The 22,739-nt window shown below is 48.1% G+C and overlaps 1 protein-coding gene and 1 long non-coding RNA gene across 9 annotated transcripts in view; one reads left to right on the forward strand and one right to left on the reverse strand.

The window, feature by feature from the left end:
* Positions 1-22,739, forward strand: part of AUTS2 (activator of transcription and developmental regulator AUTS2) — a 1,106,846-nt gene that overhangs the window by 948,407 nt on the left and 135,700 nt on the right. The gene's annotated exons all lie outside the window — the stretch shown is intronic.
* On the reverse strand, positions 19,206-21,543 carry LOC311586385. Its single transcript, XR_014775520.1, has 3 exons — positions 21,245-21,543; positions 20,439-20,522; positions 19,206-20,017 (listed from the first exon to the last, which is right to left on the reverse strand). It is a non-coding gene; the product is annotated as an uncharacterized lncRNA (long non-coding RNA).

Here is a 22,739-nt window from a genome sequence, read left to right on the forward strand (position 1 = left end):
ACACACAGACACACCACACACACAGACACACCACACACACACACACACAGACACCACATACACACACACACACACCACACACACACACACACCACATACACACATACCACATACACACCACACACACATACCACATACACATCACACACACAGACACACCACACACACACACACACACACACACACCACACACACACACCACACACACACACACACTCTCTCTCTCTCTCTCTCTCTCTCTCTCTCTCTCTCTCTCTCTCTCTCTCTCTCCCTCAGGTGCTGCTGCTCTTGGGACTGGCGTTTCATTAGGCTTTCTCCCCTTTTCATTTATTCCATTAGGCCCCAGGCAAAACTTCTGGGAGCTACTTGATGGTGCATCTGTTAATTTTCCTTTAGGGACAGGAGTCTCTGTCACTTAGGGCTGGCTGGCACTGGTTCGTGGCCTTTTGTTGTGTTCTCTCGTCTTCTTTATTGTTCTTCCCTTTCTGGTACCCGGCAAAGAGGTAGGGAGGGACTCGGGGAAGGCGGGGAGGGTGGGGGGATGTGCCAGAAGGGTTCTGGGAGGAAAGAAGGAAAGAGCTGGGAAAGAGACTCTCAGCTCTGAACCCAACTTTTGAGCTGGTGTACAGGTAATGTCAGTGGCCTACCATGCTATACCTCTTAATGGTTTCAAGTACCTCCCCAGAAAACCACCACAAGCTAGAGGCAAAATGTTCAATACATGGTGAGCCTGTGGACGAGAGTCACATTGAAACCAGGTTAGTCAGAGAAGGCATGATAGACACGGGACGTTGGGAGACCAAGTGAATGGAGTGGAAAATGCCAGTGTACTTGATCTACAGAGATATGCATTAGTTTCTTGATACTATAACAAAATGTCTGGCACCAGCAGTTTCAGGAAAGAAGGACATGTTTTGTCTCACAGTTTGGGTGTACACAGTCCATCATGGTAAGGAAGTCATGGCAGCAGGACCATGAGGCAGCTGGTCGCCTTGTACCATGGACCGGGTTCTTAGCATCTTCCCAGAAAGTCAGCCACTCTAGGAGACCCCAAATATTGGTCATCAGCTATCAAAACAGAAACAGTTGGTTTTTTTTTAAAATGGTTTTCATGTATCACAAGTTCGATTTCAAATTCACTATGTAGCTGAAAAATGACCTTGAATTCCTAATTCTCCTGTGACCGCCTCCCAAGTAGTGGGATTAAAGGCATGCACCTCCACACCTCGTGTATTCAGTGCTGAGGGCGGAGCCTCGGCCATCTCAAATGCTCGGTCCACCAGCTTCACCTCTTTCTGTTATTTCAGGGCTATCCTCCAAAGTACAGTCCAAGGTTGTCCCTCCAGACTTTGGTGAGCCACACCCTCTTTTCCATCTCCTGAGACCACCCGGGAACCACAGACTTGAAGAGCATCTCCACTTATCTTTCCTGATAGAACTCTCTTTCTGACAGGTCATACGTCAGTGTATATGCCTCGGCTTTATCAACATCTTTTAAAAAATCAATAGGAAGATAACCTTCTTGGGCGGTGAAAAATTTTCATGACAGATAATGTAGACCACTCATGTGAAGCGTGTCATAATATCCAGGGCAATGGGACTCTCCATCGGTCTAAATGCAGATCATAGAATCCAGTGGGGGTACCACTTACCTCATCTGCCCCAAAATCCAGGCTTATACTCCAGTGCTCTTCCATATAGTCATGATTACCACTCATTTTTTTTTCCTTCCGCTTTCCCTTTTCAATCAAGAATTTGGTTGTTGGGAGGGTTGTTGTTGTTGTTGTTGTTTTATTTTGTTCCTCTTTGTAGCCCTGACTATCCTGGAACTCAACTCTGTAGACCAGGCTAGCCTTGAATGTGTCCTGCCTGTCAGTAGTTTGGTTTTCCATTTTAATTATATTGTTTGTTCGTAGGGGTTGTGTCTTATTTTCTTTTGTTTAAGACAGGGTCCCACAAAGCCCAAGCTGCCCTAAAACTCTACGCAGCTGTGGATGCCGTTTGGACTCCTCATCCTCCTGTCTGCACCTTCTGAGTTCTGAGATCGCGAGTATGCACCACCATGCCCTGTTCTTTGCAGGGCTGGACCTAAACTGAGCCACACCCCCAGCCCAGCTTCTCTTTCTTACTTAGGTCCTTCATTTTCTGTTTTAGTTGGTTTGATTTGTTTGTTTGGGGCTTTGGTTTTTGAAACAGGTTCTTGAAGTGGCCCAGGCTGACCTCGAACTCACTACGTAGCTGAGGGTGACCTTGAACTTCTGACCCTCCTGCTTCCACTGACAGCGTGCTGACATTACAGGAATGAGCCCCATACCCAGCTTATTCAGTCCTGAGAGGGAGCCCAGGGCTTTGTGTGCTAGGCAAGCGCTCTATTGCCTGAACTTCATCACATCCCTGCCTTCTCTTTCTTAATCAAGACTTTAATATTAAAAACTAATATGGCTTTTAATAAATGCATTGTGTATATTCTCGTTTTACTTTTCCTTGAATCGTTTCCTCATGGAGGTGGAGTATAGACAGATGAACTCTTGTTTCATGGGCCTGTTGGTATCTGTTTATGGCTTGCCCCTGTGCGGAACTCCAAAGTCTACCTAGCATAAATGTCACAGAGACCTTTGGGTATCCCGACAGTCTCATTTGTCTTGCCTGCCCTCTGGAGCATCTAACATACTGCCCGACGCATGGGTGCCAGTGCTCTAAATGTATACTGTAAAGGAAGACACCGCAGAAGCAACTTAGAAAGGCGGGTCACCTCTCAAATTCAGTCAGATAACAGAGGCAGCCCTGGCCTCCCAGGGGCACAGGGATGGGGGAAGAATTTGAATAATTATCCTCATTACCATCACCACATTCATTAAGCCCCCATCTGCACACGGCACGCGGGAAGTCCCCACAGGTTCTTTTTCTGCCAGCACACGAGAGTTCAGTCCAGCAGGGAGGAGAGCCCAAGCATGCCCTGGCTCACGAGCCTCCTTGCAAGATGGTTTTGATGGCCCTTTGCAGCCAGCTGAGCTTGCTGCTGGGCTCGAGCATGGTTCCCCCTGTGTTCCTGGAGAGCTCTCTGCTGCTTGACTTATAATCCTCTTTCTCATCCCAGGATCCCACGATTTCCATTATAGTACTAACCTCTGTGTGGCCATCAGCGGCATCAGTTGGGGCTAGGAAGATAGCCCAAGTCTTGAGTTCAATATCCCCAGAACACACATTTCAAAAATCCTGGCATGGTAAGCGCACACTTGAAACTCTGCTGCTGAGAGACACAACAGGCCAGCAAAGGGATGGGAGGAATTCCTGTCGCCCACTGGCTAGCCAGCCTAGCCTGCTTGGTAAACTCCAGGCCGGTTAGACCATGTCTCAGAACCAGATGGGTGACACCCGGGGAAAACAACAGCTGAGGTTGTCCTGCAGCCTGTCTGTATACATACACGTCTGCAGATGGTCATAGGTACACACAAGCATGCACACAATCGATGCCTAGTGACTTCCTTTCACTACAAAAGCCAGGGGCCTCTTTTCTGCCTTGTATAATATTCTTGAGTTTCTAGAACCTTCCGTTACATGGAAGCCATGCTCGGCATACACATATTACAGTAAACAGAAAGGCACTGATGACCGACCAGTTTGATTTCACAGTCATCTCCTGACTGAGGGCTGTGGGAGTTTTGTTCCACCTACACATTCGACGTTTCTGGAGTGATGGGATATTTACAACACAGCTATGCTATTGGGGGATGTTAAACTCACCCTCACATGCCTTGGTTAGTTTTTTTTTTTTTAAGCTTATGAAAGTTCTTTGTCACCTTTTACTGGGATGTGACCTAAGGTGTAAGTGTCCTGAGATGAAGGGGACTAGTCTGATTCTTGTTCATCTCCGGTGAGTGCTGTGCTTCAGCCACTGCTACTGAGTGTCCCAGTGAGAAGGTGCAGTGTCCTAAGCTGCTGCTGCCCTCCACCCACGCGTTTCATTGTGTCAGCTCATCGGCAGAAATAATGACGCGAGACATGCTAGACCATGGGATATGAGTGGCTGCAAATAACATTTATCACTGTGACCAGACCCACCGTGGACTAAAGCATGTGAAATGGGGTCTTATCGGGTAATCTATCTGTAGGAAGGGCTAAATTTTCATGTATCAACTCTATATGGTCTGAAAGAATTTTCAGGGCTGGAGAGGTGGCTCAGAGGTTAAGAGCACTGACTGCTCTTCCAAAGATCCTGAGTTTGGTTCCCAGCAACCACATGGTGGCTCACAACCATCTATAATGTGATCCGATGCCCTCATCTGGCCTGCAGGTGTACATGCAGGCAGAGCACCATAGACATAATAATAACTTAAATTAAAAAAATTTTTTTAAAGAATTTTCAAAATGCTCATTGGAGTAGCTAGATTTGATGTAAGAAATCTGATGTGGGAGGACATCAAGTTCAAGGACTGGCTGGGCTACAAAGTAAGAACAGTGCCAACCTGGGTAACTTAATCAAGATCCTGTCTAAAAGAAAAAGGTAAAGTGAGGACTGGGCATGTGCCTCAGTAGAACTCTTGCTCAGTAAGGGGCTGCGAGTGTGGCTCAGTGGTAGAGCACCTGCCTAGAATCCCCCAGTGAGGGGGTTTGGGGGTGTGGCTCAGTGGTAGAATTCTTGCCTAGCATTCTTGAAGCCCTTAGTCCAATCCCCAGTACCACAAACAAATCTAGAAAGTACTATTAGTACAACACCATTAGAAAAAGGTTGTATCGTCTCTGGTGTTGGTAGTAGACAGTGACGTCTACTAATCTGATTTCTCAGGTGTTCCTAATCAATGCAGGGTTGAAGACTACAGACTTAGTCTTCAGGTGTTAATCAGTGCCAGCTCAGTAGCCCGTCTGGGCCAATAGTGAGTCGCAATTGTGGCAATAGTGCTGTGGCTTGCCCTAGCTCACAAGAAGCAGCGTTAGAATTCTATGAGGGCTTTGAGACAGGCTATCTCTATGTAGCCCAGGCTGGCCTCCAACTCAGGGACCTCTTACATTAGCCTCCCAAGGCATGGGATTTCCCACTCATGTACCTGTGTACCTGGCTAGAATTAGAATTGTACAACATAAGATGGGCTTCCCTTCACTTCCTGCCATTCCTTGTCCTATTCCTAGGCAGGTGTCTGGCCTTAACAGGAAGCCCTTGTGGCAGTGGGAAAGGGTGATGCTTTGATCTCAGTTTGCTCATTTACTGTATTGGTGTTTATTTAGCATCTTCTGTGTACCCAGTGAAAGTAAAAACTGTTTGTTTCCGTTATGCAATCAAGGCTCTGATAAAAGTTAGCCCAGAAATTTCAGAGAAAGCACACTGACCCTCTTCCTGCTTATGGGAAAAGATTTTTCCAGCAATGGTGCTGGAACTGAGCGCCAACCGGCATGTAACCATTGACCGTTGACCTGGCCACACTTTCCACTCACCTCTGCCTGACAAAAGAACACTTGTGTACACAGGGAGGGCGGTGTGGATTATTAATATGTGGCTGGTGGCTCTGCCTCAGGTGCAGGGTAAGAGTGGAGCAGTGTGTGGCAGTCTGGTGACCATGTAGAGACCTGAGGAGGGAGGGAGGCAGAGGCCACCCTGTACACACAGCTTGCTTTATGCATGGTGGGACATTTACTCCAAAGCTCTTGTAGCTAAAGCTGGGGTGACAGAGTGGGCTCTGCCTGCCAAGGCCCTCAGCTCCTACAGGGGGCTCTGAAAATATCCTTAGTTTTAAAATCTATTTGGCATCTGCCAATCATCTATCTGTGCATGACGGTTAGTTTTAGTAGTCAAGTTGCCGTAACTTAGAACCACCTGCAAAGAGAGTCTCGGTAGCACTTGGCTACATTAGCTTGGCTTATGGGCATGTATGTGGGGCTTGTATTGACTATGCTAAGTCACCTAGGGAGACCAGCCGAAAAGGGGGTGGCAGCGTTCCCCGGGGTGAAAGGGGGTGACAACATTCCCTGAGGTTGTGTCCTGGACGTTGTAAGTACAGAAAGGGTACCGCCTACAAGAGGCATTTTAAGTCCCTGCTACTTTGAATTCTTGCCTCTGATGCACCATAACCTGTAATTGTGGGTAGAATAAACCCTTTCCCCCCTCTAAGTTGTTTTTTTTTGAGGGGGGGGAGTGGGTCAGTTATTTTACCACAGCAGAAATGAAATTAGAACTCTTACCATATGCCTATCCTCTGTCACCTGTTATCATCTACCTACGATCTTATCCATCTGCCATCCACGTACCTGTTTGTGTTCTGTACCTGTACTGTCTTCTACCTACGTCTATCACCTACGTATCTGTCATCTTACCTACACGTCTATCAGTCATGTATCTCGCCTCTGTCTACGTATATACCTGTTTACTTTTGAGGTAAACCCAGGCTGGCCTCCAACTCCTTGATCTTCCTGCCTCAGCCTCTCCAGTTCTGAGATTACAGGAATGCTTTGCCAGGATCAGGTACCTAGAAATGTCTTCATCTAGCTGCCCTAAAGATGGATTTTGTTGGTTTTCCCATTGGGTTTTTAGTTTTCACAAATTCATATTTAAAATAAGTTTTTAAAAGTCACAGTATTTTACTTTATATTCCTTAGCTAAAGAGAGACCCCGAGTTCTGTAACCTTTGGGCCGTTCAGACTCTGGATCTGAGGCTTAAGGACCTTTAGAGTGTACTTGAAGGCAACAGGAATGAGCTGTTGTGTTACTGTTTGTTTATTTTGAGGAAGGGTCTTCCAATATAATCCAGGCGGGCTCAGAACTCACTATACATCCCAGGCTGGGCTCAGACCCACAGAGATCCATCTGCCTCTGCTTCCCAAGTGCTAGGATTACAGTTGTATGTCACTATACCTAGCCTATAATGGGTTGTTGTTGTTGTTATTGTTTTGTTTTGTCTTAATTGTATATCATTGGAGGCAGGGAAAGTACCATAGCATACATGTGGGGATCAGAGGACAACTTGTGGGAGTCAATTCTCTCCATCCACCATGTGGATCCTGGCAATCAAACTTGGAGGCAATGAAACTGCCTTTATCTATGGAGCCATCTTGTCAACCCTTAGGATAGGAGTCTTTAAGAAGTAATATAATGGACTGGAGAGATGGCGCAGAGGTTAAGAGCACTGACTGCTCTTCCAGAGGTCCTGAGTTCAAATCCCAACAGCTACATGGTGGCTCACAACCATCTATAATGAGATCTGGTGACCTCTTCAGGCACATGTGCAGGAAGAGTGCTATAAATAAATAAATAAATAAATCTTAAAATAAAAAAAAGAAAGTTTAAAAAAAGTAATACAGCATGCTTATCTGTTATGTCGTATTTCCTCTTTGAAACTGTATGTGTTAGAAGTAAAACACTGCTATTGGGAGTTACTCCCCACTTCCTAGATGAGGAGAGGGGGGATGGTAGCTAGAGGGGCACAGGTAGAAGGAGAAACAATGTATTCTATAGCACAATAGGCCATTCCTGGTTGTCTCAAAGTAGCTAGTAGGGGAGATACTGAAGATTCTCAACCCAAAGAAAAGAGAACTGTTAGGGGTGACATGATGGGTGCAGTAAAATGTCATAATGGACCGGGTCAAGATGGCATTGCACTTGGGAGGCAAAGGCAGTAAGATGGAGAGCTTATGACTAGCATGGGTGACGTCATGAGGCCTTCTCTCCATAAATAAGCGGCCGAGAGACGTGGCTCTCAGTGGTTAAGAGCTTGTATTGTTCTTGTGGTTCAGTTCCCAGCACCCACATCAGGCAGCTCACAGACACCTGTAACTATAGCACCAGGGTACTGAGCGCCCTCTTCTGTTTTCCTTGGGAACGCACATGCACATGCACATACACATTATTTCTCTCTCTCTCTCTGTCTCTCTTTCCCTCTCTCCTTCTCTCCTCTCTCTCTCTCTCTCTCTCTCTCTCTCTCTCTCTCTCTCCTTCTCACTCCTTCTCTCTCTCTCTCTCTCTCTCTCTCTCTCTCTCTCTCTCTCTCTCTCTCTCCCTACTCTCACTCTCAGATGCTGGGCTGTAGCTCAGATAGTGGAGAGCTTGCCCAGCATGCATGAGGCCCTGGCTTCCATAATCAGCCGTTCATGAGCTGAATATGGTGGTGTCCATGTGTAATTTCAGCATTTAGAAAGTTGAGGCTTGAAGGATTGAGTTCAAGGTCATCCTTACCTACATACAAAATTTGAGGCTAGGCTGGGCATTGTGATACCCTGACTAATGATTAATTGATTAATTAATTATTATATACTATATTATACTAAAATAGTTGTATTGTATTGTAGTAGTAGTAATAATAACAACAACAACAACAACAACGTGTGAAAATAGAACAGAGAAAGGAAAGACTGACTACTCTGTAGTTAGCTGCTAAATATTCTCTGGGGGGACTGACCATTAACCCAGGCCGCTGTGACCTTGGCCTTCTGAACTGGGATGGCACATTTCAGATGGCAGTGGCGGCACAGTTGCTTTTCATCAGCGGCCTTTCTGTCTCACCAGCCCTACCTAATTCCGAATGTTCCAGGCATTCCTCGCCACCCCCCACCCCCACCCCACCCCCACCGCGAGCTGTAGCTCTATTATTTTGGATGGAAAACAGTCCTCTAGCTTTTGATCTCGCGCTTAAATAAAAATGTCCTCCCGTTCTCCGTGATGTATTTGCTTATCGGATTTATTTAATGAAATATGGATTTATGCCATAAATATTGGAGTTGGTGTCGTCCATATTTCAATTAATGGATCATTTATATGTCATGCTAACTTTGTAATTACTGAAATGTAGAAATATAGTGGAGCGAAATGAATCTCTGATCTCCTTCACATTCCGCCCCCATCCGAGGTGTCGAGGAGAAGGGGGAAGATTTAGTGTGAGGTTTCCTAAAGAAAAGGGCAGGGGACGCCGAGGAGCGGGCTCCTCCAGCCAGGCTGGTGGAGATTTGTATTGCACTGTGAATTCCAACCTCACCAAAGAGTGGTGTGCTCACTGTTCTCGGAGCACAGAAAGTGAGGCCCTGGCCAGAGCGTCTGGCCGTCAATCCACCTCCCGGCCTTCACCGTCGTCATTTTTGCCTCAGTCGTAAAGCACGGGCCAAATCTCAGGCCTGAATGGCTCTAAATATACATGAATATAGATTTCTCGCTGAGTCCCTCCTGCCAAGAATTCACTAGAAACCCTCACCTGACCTAGGAGACAGAAGATGTGTTCTCCATCCCATGGAAACCAGCAGCCTGTCACTTGGCTTCATCTTTGGCAGAAGGCTCTGCTCTGGATGGTACCCTAGTGATCTCTCTCTCTCTCTCTCTCTCTCTCTCTCTCTCTCTCTCTCCTCTCTGTCTCGCATGCCTGCTAGTTGCTAACCAGAGAAATCTGGCAAGAGGTGCCCAGACACTGACTCTAACTCACATATATAATTCTATCAGAATACATCCAATGGTGGGAGAAAAAAAAAATCATTGTTCTCTCAACTAGCTGAGCCAAAGCCCGAGCAGAAAATACTAAAGTCAGCCGTGCCTTTGAGCTGCCTCTAACAGCGCCCTTTGGAGACCCATTTCATACAAAATTTGAAGCCTGTGTTTATTGCCCATTAAAGCAACCTTTATTTTATGGCAAATGTTGCAGTAATTGCCTTTTACGAAGAGCACTTTGTAACACACATGCACAGTTGAAAGAAAACCACTCTGGTATTGTCTATCGGGACGTAATGGCGCAATTAATTTTACTCCATCTGTTCCTGAGACTTTAAAGGAAAATGGATTTTTTTTTTGAGCGCACTTTAATGAAGAAGATAAAGCGGCCCGGCTGGTGTCCCACAGGCTCTGCGCAGTAAGTTCAGATTATTGCTCAGTCTGTCAGAATGGGCCGCTTCCCTCAGCAGCCGACACAGCCAGCAACCCGCTCTGGCCCCTCGCCGTGCCATTCCCGATGACAAACTGCCAGCCAGCTCCCACAAAAGCACGATTAAAATGTCAGCACAGGATGACGAAGGGGCCAAGAGGGTCCTCGGAGACAAACTGTGTTCAGTATGAGTTAATACTTTACAGCAGGGCTGGGGCCCAGCTTGCTTGCTGGCTGCTCTCAGGCTGTTGGCTTGCCTCAAAGACGATGAAAGGGGCAGGGCTGGCAACTCGGTGGCAGGAAGGATGTGCCCTGCGCATGTCCGCGTGGCTGATATGTGTGTCACATTTTGGAAGAGGTACCTGTGAGCTTAAGCCGCTGAATTTGGGTTCCCCCCCCACCCTCCCCCCTGTGGGTTCTCAGCTATGATGAAGGGGGTTGCTAGGAAGGACCGTGTCACCCCAAGCTTTGCCTTAGATGTCCTCAGCATCCTTTCAAAGACCACAAGAGCTATTGTGAGGATGCCTAAGAGTGAAGCCACCCATCACAAAGAAATGGCTATGCAAAGAATACAGTCACCATCACACTTCGGGTTCCACATGCTGACGTCTCAGAATGAGTGATTGAAGCAAGCAAGGATCCAACAGCACAATATATCTTTTTCTTTTCTTTTCTTTTCTTTTTTGTTTTTTTTTTTTGTTTTTTTGTTTTTTTGTTTTGTTTTTGTTTGTTTGTTTGTTTGTTTTTCAAGACAGAGTTTCTCTGGGTAGTCTTAGTTGTCCTGGACTCTTTGTAGACCAGGCTGGCCTTGAACTCACAGCAATCCGCCTGCCTCTGCCTCCTGAGTGTTGGTGTTAAAGGCATGTGCCACCACACCCAGCTTTCCTTCTTCCTTCCTTTCTTTCTTTCTTTCTTTCTTTCTTTCTTTCTTTCTTTCTTTTTTAAGCACAGGGCCATGTGTAGCTTTGGCTGGTCCCAAATTTGCTCAATAGCTGAGGATGACCTTGAACTTCTAATCCTCCTGCCGCACTGTCCCCAGGTTCTGTGGTCCTAGGGATCAAATCCAGGGCTTCCTGCATGCTAGACAAACTCTATTCCAGATGGGCTGCACCTACAGCTCAGCACAATGTCTTGTATTGGCCTATGAGCAACCTCAGGCCAGAGTCCACTAACCTGACAGGGAGCAGCCGACAAGCCAGGCCAAACTGCATCTCTCCCCTTGTCTCCCTCACCACAGCTGCGTGACCACAAGGAAGCGATGAAAAGGCCAGGGATTTACATCTCTCGCCTCCTGCAGAGACCTGGTCTGCCATCCTAGCCAGGCAGCAGGTGTGAGCTGCTGCCATTGTCCCTAATGGTTATTACCAGCAATAAGCAGGACAAATGTGAGGTCACCTCTCCCGCTGGCAGGTCAGATGTGTGTGTGTGGGGGGGGATGGATGGAAAGCCCCTTGGAGACTAGGAAATGAGATGGCCAGTATCCATGGCGGAAGTGTCTCCAAGGCCATGCTCCCGCTCCAGCCGATGCTTGAAAAGGGCAGAAAGGAGGAGAGGTGGGAGGGGAGGCTTCCGGTGTGATTCCAGATGTCCACTCCTCCTCGAGAGCAGTCAGGGCCGACCTTTGTTAGTGGGGAAGCGACCCAGTGTACATGCATGGTACCAACAGAGTAACTGCGGGAAGGAAGGAGCCCCACCCCCACCCCACCCCGGTGCAGGATTGCTGAGCTCCATCACCGCAGGGCCAAAGCGTCACAAAGGAGGGTTGAGCGAAGTCCCCGCTCGCTCGGTTTCTAATTAAACTCCTTGCCCTTCACTCATTCGTCAGGGGAGGCGGTTAAGGGAGGACTCCCGGCTTCCTGACTTCCGGCTCTCTCGTCTTGTGACTGCTTCACTGATGGCGAGGGCGCCTCCCACAGTTCTCCCCCTCACACACTTCTGCTAGTCTTTAGTCCTTCTTCCTCCCTCTTGCCCTGATCCCTATCTCTAGCTTGATCTGGCCTCTCCTCTTTTCTTCCCTCCTCCAGCTTTCTGTCAGCTCCTCTCTCTTGCAAGTGTTCTCTAGATCTTCCTCCTTCCTTTTTTTTTTTTTAAACAGCTCCCCAAGGCTCCTCCCCCCCCACCTTTTCTAGGCACCAGGTTTTCCTGTGTTGAACATCGTGTGGCTCCACCGGTGATGAAGTTATAATGGCCGCAGTTGGCTTTTTGGGGGCACGCACAGATTTCTTTGAGCTACCAAGGACACAAGAAGCTCTGCTGAAGACCTGAAGCCACATCGCCCTCTTGAAGCCACCACTCTTCCTGCAGAGAGGTTGCATGCGAGGGGACCTTTAAGTTGCATACACTATAAAGCCACTGGAAGGAAAGGCAGGCAAGGGGATGAGTGACTTCATTCAGTTGCGCTCCCTCCTGTGCCTGTTTATAAGCCTTTCAGGTACTTCAGCAGATACTGTAGGATACAAGGAATGGGTGAGTGAACTGTACTGTTGGAGGAATCTTCTAGCAAGCTGTTTCCAGAGCTAGCCGGGGTAGCTGAAGGGACTTTGCTCTGCCCACGCTCTCATCTGCGGAAGCTTCCTCAACAGTTATACGGGCACTCCCCTGCCAGCCTCCAGTCCCCAGCCATCACAGCCTACCCCCCCCCCCCGTGTTCTACCTAACCACCCCACTCAGGAGGAAGTCCGCTCTCTTTATATTTCACTGAGATTTGTTTTAGTCTTACTTTGTGTGTCCATGTGTGTCAGTGTGTACATGGCTGCAATGCCTATAAAAGCCAGAAGAAGGTGTAGATCCTGGGGGGGAAAAAGCTCCAAACTTGGGCCTTCTGAAAGAACAGCAAGCACTCTTAACTGCTGAGCCACTCTCTAGCCCCTGAAGAGAAGTATTTTTAAATTGATGCTATTTTAATAATCCAAATAGCAGGCATGCATTTTGGCAAAGTTAAAAGAGTACAGGCACCAGGAGGAACATAGTACTACCCGTCAGCCGGAGCCCTTGGGTACCAAGAAAAGCATTGTGAAAAAGGATGTTCTCCCCAACTAGGGCTGCCTTGGGGTTGGTTATATAGGTGGTATGTGAAGGGAACACAAATTCTGGACTTTGAGCTTTGGGGTAAATGAGGAGACTCCAAAACGGTTGTGTCTTGACTGCTGATTATGCAAGAGACAAATTCAGGGTCTGTGTTAACTCCCAGGAAAGAATTTCCCCTCCCTTGTCTCTTCTTCCCACATCGCCATGTCCTGAGAAATGTGCTGGGTCGAGGCGGTTTTTATTCCTGAGTGGGGGGACGTGGGATGAGGAGTTATCCCACCTGTAGCCTGGATTCTTTTCTGCAAGACTCTAGAGTTGAAGGAACAGGCACAGAGGTCTCTTGACTATTTCCCCAGTATGCCTTTGGGTGAAGCCAGACGTTCATTATGTGGACTCTTTCTCCGTTTTTAGTGTGTGTGTGTGTGTGTGTGTGTGTGTGTGTGCACGTGTCACACACACAAGCTTGCAGAGACTAGAACAGAATCTCAGATACTTTGGAGCTGGAGTTACAGGTATTATGGGCTATCGGACATGGGTGAGGGAATGCTAACTCCAGCCTTCATGATTGAAAAGTAAGCACTCTTAACTACTAAGACAGAGTTCTCAACCTGTGTGTGGGTCATGACCCTTGGGGGGGGCGGTCAAACGACCCTTTCGTAGGGGTTACCTACAACCATCAGAAAATGCAGATTTTTACACTACGATTCATAACAGTAACAAAATTACAGTTATGTGGTAGCAATGAAAATAATTTCATGGTTGGGCATCACCACAACGTGAGGAACTCTGTTAAAAAAAAAAAGTCGAGCAGTGGTGGCACACGCCTTTAATCTCAGTACTCGGGAGGAAGAGTCAGGTGAGTTTTGAGGCCAGCCTGGTCTACAGAGCAAATCCAGGACAGCCAAGGCTACACAGAGAAACCCTGTCTCAAAAGAACCAAAATATAAGAAAATTAAATAAAAAAATAAAAATAATAAAGGGTCTCAGCTGTTAAGAAGGTTGAGAACCACTGCACTCAGCCATCTTTCCAGGCCTCAGGACAGAGTCTTCTTCATCCTTCCCATCAAGACCCAGGTAGCAAGCCTTAATGTCTGCTAGGCAAGCAGAGCATGAGGACAGGTTCCCAGCATCCGTCCATATGCAAAGCAGGAGGGGGAGGGGGGCGTCAGTCAGTGCATGCTTACAATATCAATGCTGGGGAGGCAGAGACAGGAGAGTCCTTAGGGCTTGCTACTCGGTGGTTGACGTCATCCAAAATAAATAAATAAAAATAAATAAAGGTAGAAATTGAGCCAAGAAGAGACCCCGTGTTGTCTTCTGACACCCCCATGCATGGATATACACATGTATGCTTGTACAAACACACACACACACACACACACACACACACACACACACACACACCCCAGAGTGACCCACAAACCACATAACTTCACGGCTTTTGAATGTACTGCATCATAAAACCAGCTTCCCATGACTTCCTCAAGCAGTAAACCCCAGCTTGGGCACTGGGGGACGCAGCTCTCAGCCTTTAATGGAGCACAGCTGAGGCAAGTTGAAAAGTGGGAGGACTGTAAACTTCAGAACAGGCCTCACCAATGCCGCCCACCGTGGCAGAATGATTCAAGAGTCTCCAAACTTTGCCTCATCAAGTCAGAGAATTCTGTGCAAATGAACTTTTCAAGAATTATGCCGCCGTTGGCATTACAGTATTACACGCACGCCCGTTCCCGATCACTCACTGGAACTTATTTTGTAGTTAACCTCCATAAAGGACTGTGCGAGCGAGCCCAGGCCTGTCACACACACGTTATTTAGAAGCCCTTATTATTATTTTATTGCCAGTCCTTGACAGCTGAGGAAAAGCCAAGCGCTTTAATCTTTTTTTTTTCCCTCTCCCCCTTTAGTTTACAGTGTAAGAGCTCTGTGTAAGATGGATTTGATTAATATGTAACAGAGATGCAATTCTCGGTAAAATGTGCTGTACGTTAGCACCCTGGAAAACAAACTGCGGCACAATGGCTTAAATCTCAGTCCATTGTATTATATAGACATCATAAATAATAGAGAGCAGGCAGATATTGCTGCCGGCTTCATCTGCATAACACATCTGAGCTCTCCATAATGCGTTCAGCTTGTCACTTTTAGTGCAGAAGAGAAGCCATAAAGCTAACAGCTGACTAACACACATCGGCCCTGCGTCTCCTTCCAGAGGGGGGTGAATGCTCATTAAGACATCTTAGCCCTGACTTTTAAAATCCATAACTCTTACAAATGTAAAAAAGTTGCCACGAAAGATTAAGCGCATAATATATGTCAAAGTGTAATTTTTTCCCCGTGCCTCTTCGCCACCGCCCAGCCAGCTCTCCCTGGCTGCCACCGCCATCACCACCAAACCAAAAACCCCCCCCCTTCTTTTATAGCTCTCCTCACACTAAAGGAAAGAAAATATAAAATGCCCAGGTTTCAGATAAAACCAGATGAAATATCATGTTCATGACCTAGGTAAGAGGCAGTAATTTTTTTTTTCTTCTTTTTTTTTTTTTCTTTTTTTGAACCACAGATCTCTTGTAGCCTAGGCTGGTCTCAGATTCACTAAGCAGTCAACAATGACCTTGAACTCCTGAGCCTTTTCCCTTTCCCTCCCAAGTTCTAGGATCAGAAGCGCGCCCTGCTGCACATGGTGTATGTGGTCCTGGGGGATAGAACCTTGGTCTTTGCACATGCTGGGCGGGCACTCTGCCAACTGAGCCACATCCAGAGCCCCACCCGACCCCACCCCCCTCTTTAAAAGAAAATTGAAAAGAGAGAGAAGATAATGTTACATGTGTATGCCTAGAGGATAGCTTGAGGGGGTCAATTCTCTCCACCACGTGGAGCTAGCCTCAAGCTCAGTATAGCCCAGGCTGGCCTTACAACTCCTGGCCCTCCTGCCTCTGTTCATGAGTGCTAGGCTGACAGGCATGCACCATCACACCCAGCTTGGTATTTGGTTCTGAATGGCCCCTTACCCCCTACCCCCTACCCCAGAAGGTGGCCATCTCCTCCCTTTCTTTGTCTAAGAAGTCATTCCTCTCAATTCCACCTTTCAGATGGGCCACAAAGTCACTCTTGGCTACTTGGAATGATCTGTTTCCTACTGGAAACCGGGAGGGAGGAAGCCTCCGCCCCTTTCCTGATGGGCTCAGTTCAGCCTCATTTGTGGCATCTTAGTTGGCGGGACCAGTGTGCTCTTCTCATGAGCGTACCTGAGACTCCGTGTGTGTCTGAGCCTGAATGGTGTTCACCTGTGTGTACGTGTCCATTTGTCTGCACAGGTCAGAGGTCAGAGGTCAGAGGTCAATTTCAGGTGTCTTCCTCAATAGCTTCCCACCTGACTTTTTGAGACAGCATCTTTCACTGCCTGCGGAGCTTACCAGTCTGTCTAGTCTTCTCTGGCCAGCAAGCCCTAGGAATCTTCTCGTCGCCCCCACAGCACCGAGGTGAAGGCATGCATGCACTGCCTTATTCAACTTTTTACATGGGTGTTCCAGAGCCAGACTTGGCTCCTCTTTGCACTGAAAGCATTTTACCCACCGAGCCAGCTCCCCAGCCCCCAATTTCATAGGTTTTTCAGAGGAAAAAAAAAATTGAAAACATTACAGTACATCGTTTTCTGCAATGAGGGCGAGGCGTTTTAAAGGATTAAGGCTGTCAGACAGACAAGAAGAAAGCACATTTGTAGTTCTAATGGAGGGGGCAGATTGCGTTCCCTGGGGTGTATGGGAGTGTCTGGGGGAGCACTGTGGTCTCTTTCGTGTGGAGACTGCAATGCAGACAGTTTATGGATGTATTTGTCTCATGATATCCATCTCTTTAAAAAAAAAAAAAAAAACAGCATGCTTTACAGGGCTGGAGAGATGGCTTGGTGGGTAAAGCCCTTGCCGCACAAACATGAGGACCAGAGTTCGGATCCCCAGAGCCCATGTTAAAAGCCAGGCATGGCAGTGCAGGACACTTCACAATGTCCTCTGGGTCTTTACACACACACACACACACACACACACACACACACACACACACACACACTCGGCAGGGAGTGGGGAGGATGAGAAAGGGTGCCAGCCACAGGCACCCAAAAAAATACACTTTAAAAACAGCTTTATAGTGCTTGTAAGGAGAAAAAAATGGCTGATGGAAGCTTGAATGGTGGGAAGGCAAACTGAGCATGAGACAGGAAATTTTTCCTAGCACTTACAATTCTCCCAAGGGTAAACATTAGCACTCCCAACACTTGACTCATTTAGTATAAGTTGAACCAACTTCTGAAAAACAAACTTACAGGAAGGAAAAAAAAAATTTTTTTTTCCCTAACCACCATGTATAAGGTAGGGAGTCGGCATGCCAAGCCAACAGAAGTTGGAAGTCAACACAGAAATCCCATGGTGCATGAAGGGCAGGGAAACACTGTTTACTTATAAGGAGTGTGTGGTTGTACGTATGTGCGCGTGTGTGCATATTTGTACGTGTGATAGCGAACCAACCTAGACACAGGGGCTTTCATTGTGCCTGTGGGTGAGGGAGTGAAAGAAATCTTACTTCCCTCCGAGACGAGTGTGGGCCTGGAACAGTGGGACATTTTTTCCTCCAGTTACAATGACAGTTTGTTTTTGGGAGAAAGTTGCCATTAAACTCCAGCGTGGGCCGCCTCACTGTAAGCTTGAATTTTAGTTGGTGTCCCCCAGGCTGGCCCTTCCAAAAACCCAGGTCCTGATTCTGGAGCCCAAGGTTTACCGATGACTGTGTGTGTGTGTGTGTGTGTGTGTGTGTGTGTGTGTGTGTGTGTGTGTAAAATGCATTTTATTTGTTTGGGAGTGAATGGGAGTTCTTGTGCCTGGGCACGGGAGTGGAGGTCAGAGGACAGCCTATTTAAGTTGCTTCACTCCAACATGTGGATTCCAGGGATTGAACTCTTGACTGTGTGGACTGGCGGCAAGCCCCCTTACCCCGTGAGCCGTCTCCCCACCTCGTCTAGGTCCAGTCCTGCGTTTGTAGTCCCTTCTTCCAAACCTCAGGGATTTCTGGCCTCACCACAGCACATCCCACAGCCAGTGCAGCCAAGGTGCCAGCTCCACTGCTCCATCAGAAGTCTCCAGTCACACCCAGAGGTCTTCCATCTCGATGAAGCTGCTTCTAGGATCCCAGGTGCTGTCTGGCTTCAAAACTTGAAGCCTCACCCCTGTCCTTCAAGATGTGATTCGAACCTCAGCAGTTCTTAAAATACTTATCAATCCTTAGGCTTAAAGTTCCTCCCCTCAATGAAAACCTTACTAAGTCCTGACTGCTTATCCACCAGGCTGTACACAGTAACATACCCACTGACTGTACCATAGCTTACCATACATCTTCCCATCCAGCTGCTCACCAGGCTGCACCCTGTGTAACTTCTGGGTGTGGCCACAGGCTGTAAGGCAGACTATGTACTCTCTTAGGTAGCTAACATAGACCGGCTGCTTTTGTCATTGATAGGGCTGAACCCATCTCAGGAGGTGTTTAAGATGACTCAGTGGGTAAGTGCAACACTGACTCCTGGAACCCACAAGGAAAACGGAGAGAACTGGCTCTTAAGGATCCTCCTCTGCCCTCTGCATACATGCTGTGGCACACGCATGCCCACACACGTTACTCCCACCCCCCCCCCAAAAAGGGGGGAGTTTTATTTTGTTTCTTAGCCTAACCCTCTCACATCTGAGCTATATTGGCACGGTGCTTTGCAAGTTAAGGAAGAAAGGGTTTATCTTGCCTTGGAGTTTGAGAGGATCATGGCAAGAAAACTTGACCAGCAGGAGCAGGAGGCTCGCTGGCTGCCTGGCATACCCAGGAAGGAAGCAAAGAGCGAACAGGAAGTGGGGGGGGGGGGGGGGGACACAGGTTGTAAAACCTCAAGACCCACCTCCCAGTGGGCCCTTCTTCTAGCAAGGCTCCACCTCCCAAAAGTTCCCCGAAACCGGCTGGGAGCCACGTGTTCACACACATATTACAGTCACACCATGGGATACGTGTATTCTCAACCCTCTCCTCCAGGAAAACAGGCCAGCAACAGCATCTTCACAGCAGACATTCTGTGCACCTCTAATGATTTCTCTAAGGTCTGTCCAAGGAGATACTGCTGCTGGGTTATAGATTAGATGCAGATTAGTTTCATTAAACATCGTGGGTTGCTTTTAGTTGTTAGTAATTTTACCACTAAACTCCCGTGCACAACAGAGCTCATCTCTACATGTTCCTGCCCACACCTGCTGTGACATACCTTTCTGGTTTTAGTCATTTTTCTTTTTTAAAAAAGATTTTATTTGGTGGTGGTGGGGAGTGTTGGCGCACGCCTTTAATCCCAGCACTCAGGAGGCAGAGGCAGGCAGATGTCTGAGTTTGAAAACCCGAAAGTTGATTATAAAGAACTAATGGAGGGAGGGGGGCCGGAGAGATGGCTCAGAGGTTAAGAGCACTGGCTGCTTTTCCAAAGGTCGTGAGTTCAATTCCCAGCAATCATATGGTGGCTCACAACCATCTATAGTAAGATCTGGTGCCCTCTTCTGGTATGCAGGCGCACATGTGGGCAAAACATAATACATAATAAATAAATGAAGAAGAAGAAGAAGAAGCAGCACTGCCACCAATAGGATGTGTCAGCTCACACCCTTTCCTATAGTCTCATGTTCACCAAACTAAGCAAGACAACTCTCGCTTGCTATGTCAGAATTCAGGAAACTCCCAAGGCTCTCCTCTGTTAGTGCCATCTGTTGTGCTTCTTGAGAGGTGGGCTCAACGTACCCTTCCTCAATATCAAAACCACCTCAGCTGGGAATGCAGGCACACACCTGACATCCTAGCACTCAGGAGGCAGAAGCAGAAGGACCAAGAATTCAAGGTTAAAAAAAAAAAAAAGGAAAAGAAAAAAGAGTTCAAGGTCATCCCTGGGTTGATGTGGAATTTGAGCCTAGCATGGCCTACAACTCTGTCTCTTAAAAAAAAAATCAAATTAAAAAGCGTCGTCGTCGTCATTGTCGTCTTCTTCTTCCTCATTATAGAAGTATTATGTAACCTTTACCTTTGAGGCCTCTTTCCTTTGTGTGTTCCCTTCCTTACTCAGCTCTGCACACCAGGAAATGCTCCGTAGAGTAGACCTAGGTAGAAAAGCATTTCCTCTTTGGGACCCTCTGCTGGAGGCTTCGGTAATTACTAAAGGAAGCAATAAGACAAGGACCACAATGGAAGATAGGATTTGAGGCCAGCCTGCACTACATGAGACTCTGTCACAGTCTGGGGCTACGGTTCAGCTAACAGAGTCCTTGCCTAGCATGTGTGAGGCCATAGGTACCATCCCCAGCACCTCATGAACTGGGCATGATGGTGCATGCCTGCAATCCCAGCACTCAGCTGGGATATAGAGGCAAGAGGATCCAAAGTTCAAGGTCGTCCTTGGCTACGTACAGGGAGTTTGAGGCTAGCCTGGGCTATTTGAACCCTTGATGCAATAAAACAAAAACAGAAAAAGGAGTACCCATCCCCTCTCTTCCCATCCTCCCCCCTCCCCCCCCCCCACACCTTACTCCCTGCACTGTGACCAGGATAATTGAGTTGGAAGTAGCATCCGGGTTTCTTCATCTTCCTTCAGGCTCACACGCGGTCCTCACCCAAAGGGAGAGAGATTAATTGAGGTCTTTTATCTTCCATTCAAATGAGGCTTTCCTGCGAATTGCTCCCACCCTCCCAGCCCCGTCAGCTCTCCTACCCTCCCCACACTCATTATGAGCTGAACCTGCCGTGAAGAGAGCCCCACTCCATCTAGGCAGGGCCACAGCATCCCCCCAGGGCCCTCTTCCGCCTCCAGTGATATCTCTGACCTGGCATCACCCTCAGTCCAAGTGTGAAACATCACTGGGTGGGGGGGGGGGGGGGGAGCCAGGCAGATCCAACCGGAAGCTGGGCCCTCGACCCAACCCTCCCCACTCTGCCAGATGGCCTGGTACGGCAAGCCTTCTTTCAGAATTAATAACTCGCCCTCCGGAGGGCCAGCTCCAGCCAGCCAGCCTTTACATCTCTCTAGCTCAGTGTATTTCCCCTCCCTGCCGTGTCTTTGGGTTGCTCTGTTCAGGGCAGACTTCAGGCATGAGAGCTGCCTCCTTTCCCCCACCCCACCCCCGCCCCCCGCCCCTCATTTCCCTTTGCCTTTGGCTTCTGACGGTGCAGCTTTTAATCTAGAAATTATGGTAAGCTGTATGTGCATTTTGAGAGTATATCATTGCGGCATTTAATTAACAGTTATTAGTGTTAGCGTACTGCGCTGTATTCTATGTCACAAGTCATCAATTCTCCCAGAGCAGTTATAGCAATTAAGAACTCCATCATACCTTCTGTATAGTCATTTGGTAGTTTTCCAGATCTTTCTCAAAACTGGAAATTACTAATCAAATCATTTCTGCTCTGTGCCTCGATATCGTTTATTCCATTCCTAATGATGTGCGACTTCTCTCTCCTCTCTCTTTCTCGTCTCTCTCTCTTTCTCTCCTTCTCTGGCCGTTAACGGGGGCATCCGTGCGTGAGTCTAACCCATTTCACACTGCTGTCATGCTTTGGCGAGGCGATAATGAACTTGCAGGAGGGAATGCAAGCCCTGCTCCTCTCTGAGCAGAGCACCGTCTTGCCTCGCCTGCTGTTGGGCGATTGAATTGTTGGAAACTGGGGGGGGGGGGGGAGGGAGGAGAGGGAGGCGACGGACGGACATATCCGCAGGCCTACAGACCTGGCTCTGCCTGTTGCCATAGCCACCACAGTGGAGCTTCACGTCAGAGCTCAGTACCACTCCTACCTGGCCACTCCCACCTGGCCACTCCCACCTGGCCAATCTGTCATGCTCCTAAATGGCCACTCATTACTTTGGTTGTGGCAGGGACAGGGTGTGGACCCTAGCCTTGGCCTGGGCAACCCTTAATAGAGAGGGGAAAATGGAGAACCCTGTGAGTTCTCTCCCCCCCCAAAAAAAACACAATCTCCTCAGTTAAAGTTTGTTGAGAGTACCCCCTGAGTTGGCTATCACATGTCCCAAGGTTGGCCTGCAAAGGGACATCTTGCTTCCTAGGTCACCTGAAGAGCCCTGAGTCAAAAAGCCAGGAACAACCCAATGGCTGGGTTTTATTTATAGCAACCCCCACCCCCATCCCCGCCAAGCTGGGTTTGTGGCTATGTAGAGTATAAATGAGAAAGAGCGAGCTCGCTATACCACCCCCACCACACACTCCCCACCCTCCCGCCCACCCCCCACTCCTCCCGCCCACCCCCCACTCCTCCCGCCCCCCACACCTCCAGAATCCTCTTTCTACATCCAGGAACACTGCTCCCTGAAGCATCCCCCCAATGGCTGAATCACCACCATTTGTGTGGGGCGGCAGCAAGCAGCCTGTGCCACAGACAGCTGGAGGCAAGATTGACTCCACTGTAGTGCCAGGAGGTCTCTGCTGAGTGAGGGCTGGAGCCGGGGCCAGAGCCAGGCCAGCCAACTCAGAGGCCGTTGACTAGTCTGATCAGACTAGGACCTTGCCAGACCCCTGTCTTTGCCCATTTTTGGCTGCTGTCTACCTTGGCTCCGTCAGACTACCAGGCTGCTTGTGTGGTTTGCAAGAATAGATGGTCCAGCCCATTCTGTGTCAGGCTGAACTGCAGCCCCTTAGCCAGGACTAGCCCTGCCCAGGCATCATCGTTAAGTCAGGCTCAACCTGCAGACGGGCTTATCAGCTCCTTGTTACTTGACTTGTTTTGACTAAGCGTGTGTAAAAAGAAGTCCAAACTCAAATCACTGTCCTCCAAACATCCCCCTTGTACTTAAGGACAGAGGGCGGGGCTCCCTTT

Source organism: Acomys minous (genome assembly GCF_964271855.1).
Source record: "Acomys minous genome assembly, chromosome: 16".
Lineage (NCBI taxonomy): Eukaryota > Metazoa > Chordata > Mammalia > Rodentia > Muridae > Acomys > Acomys minous.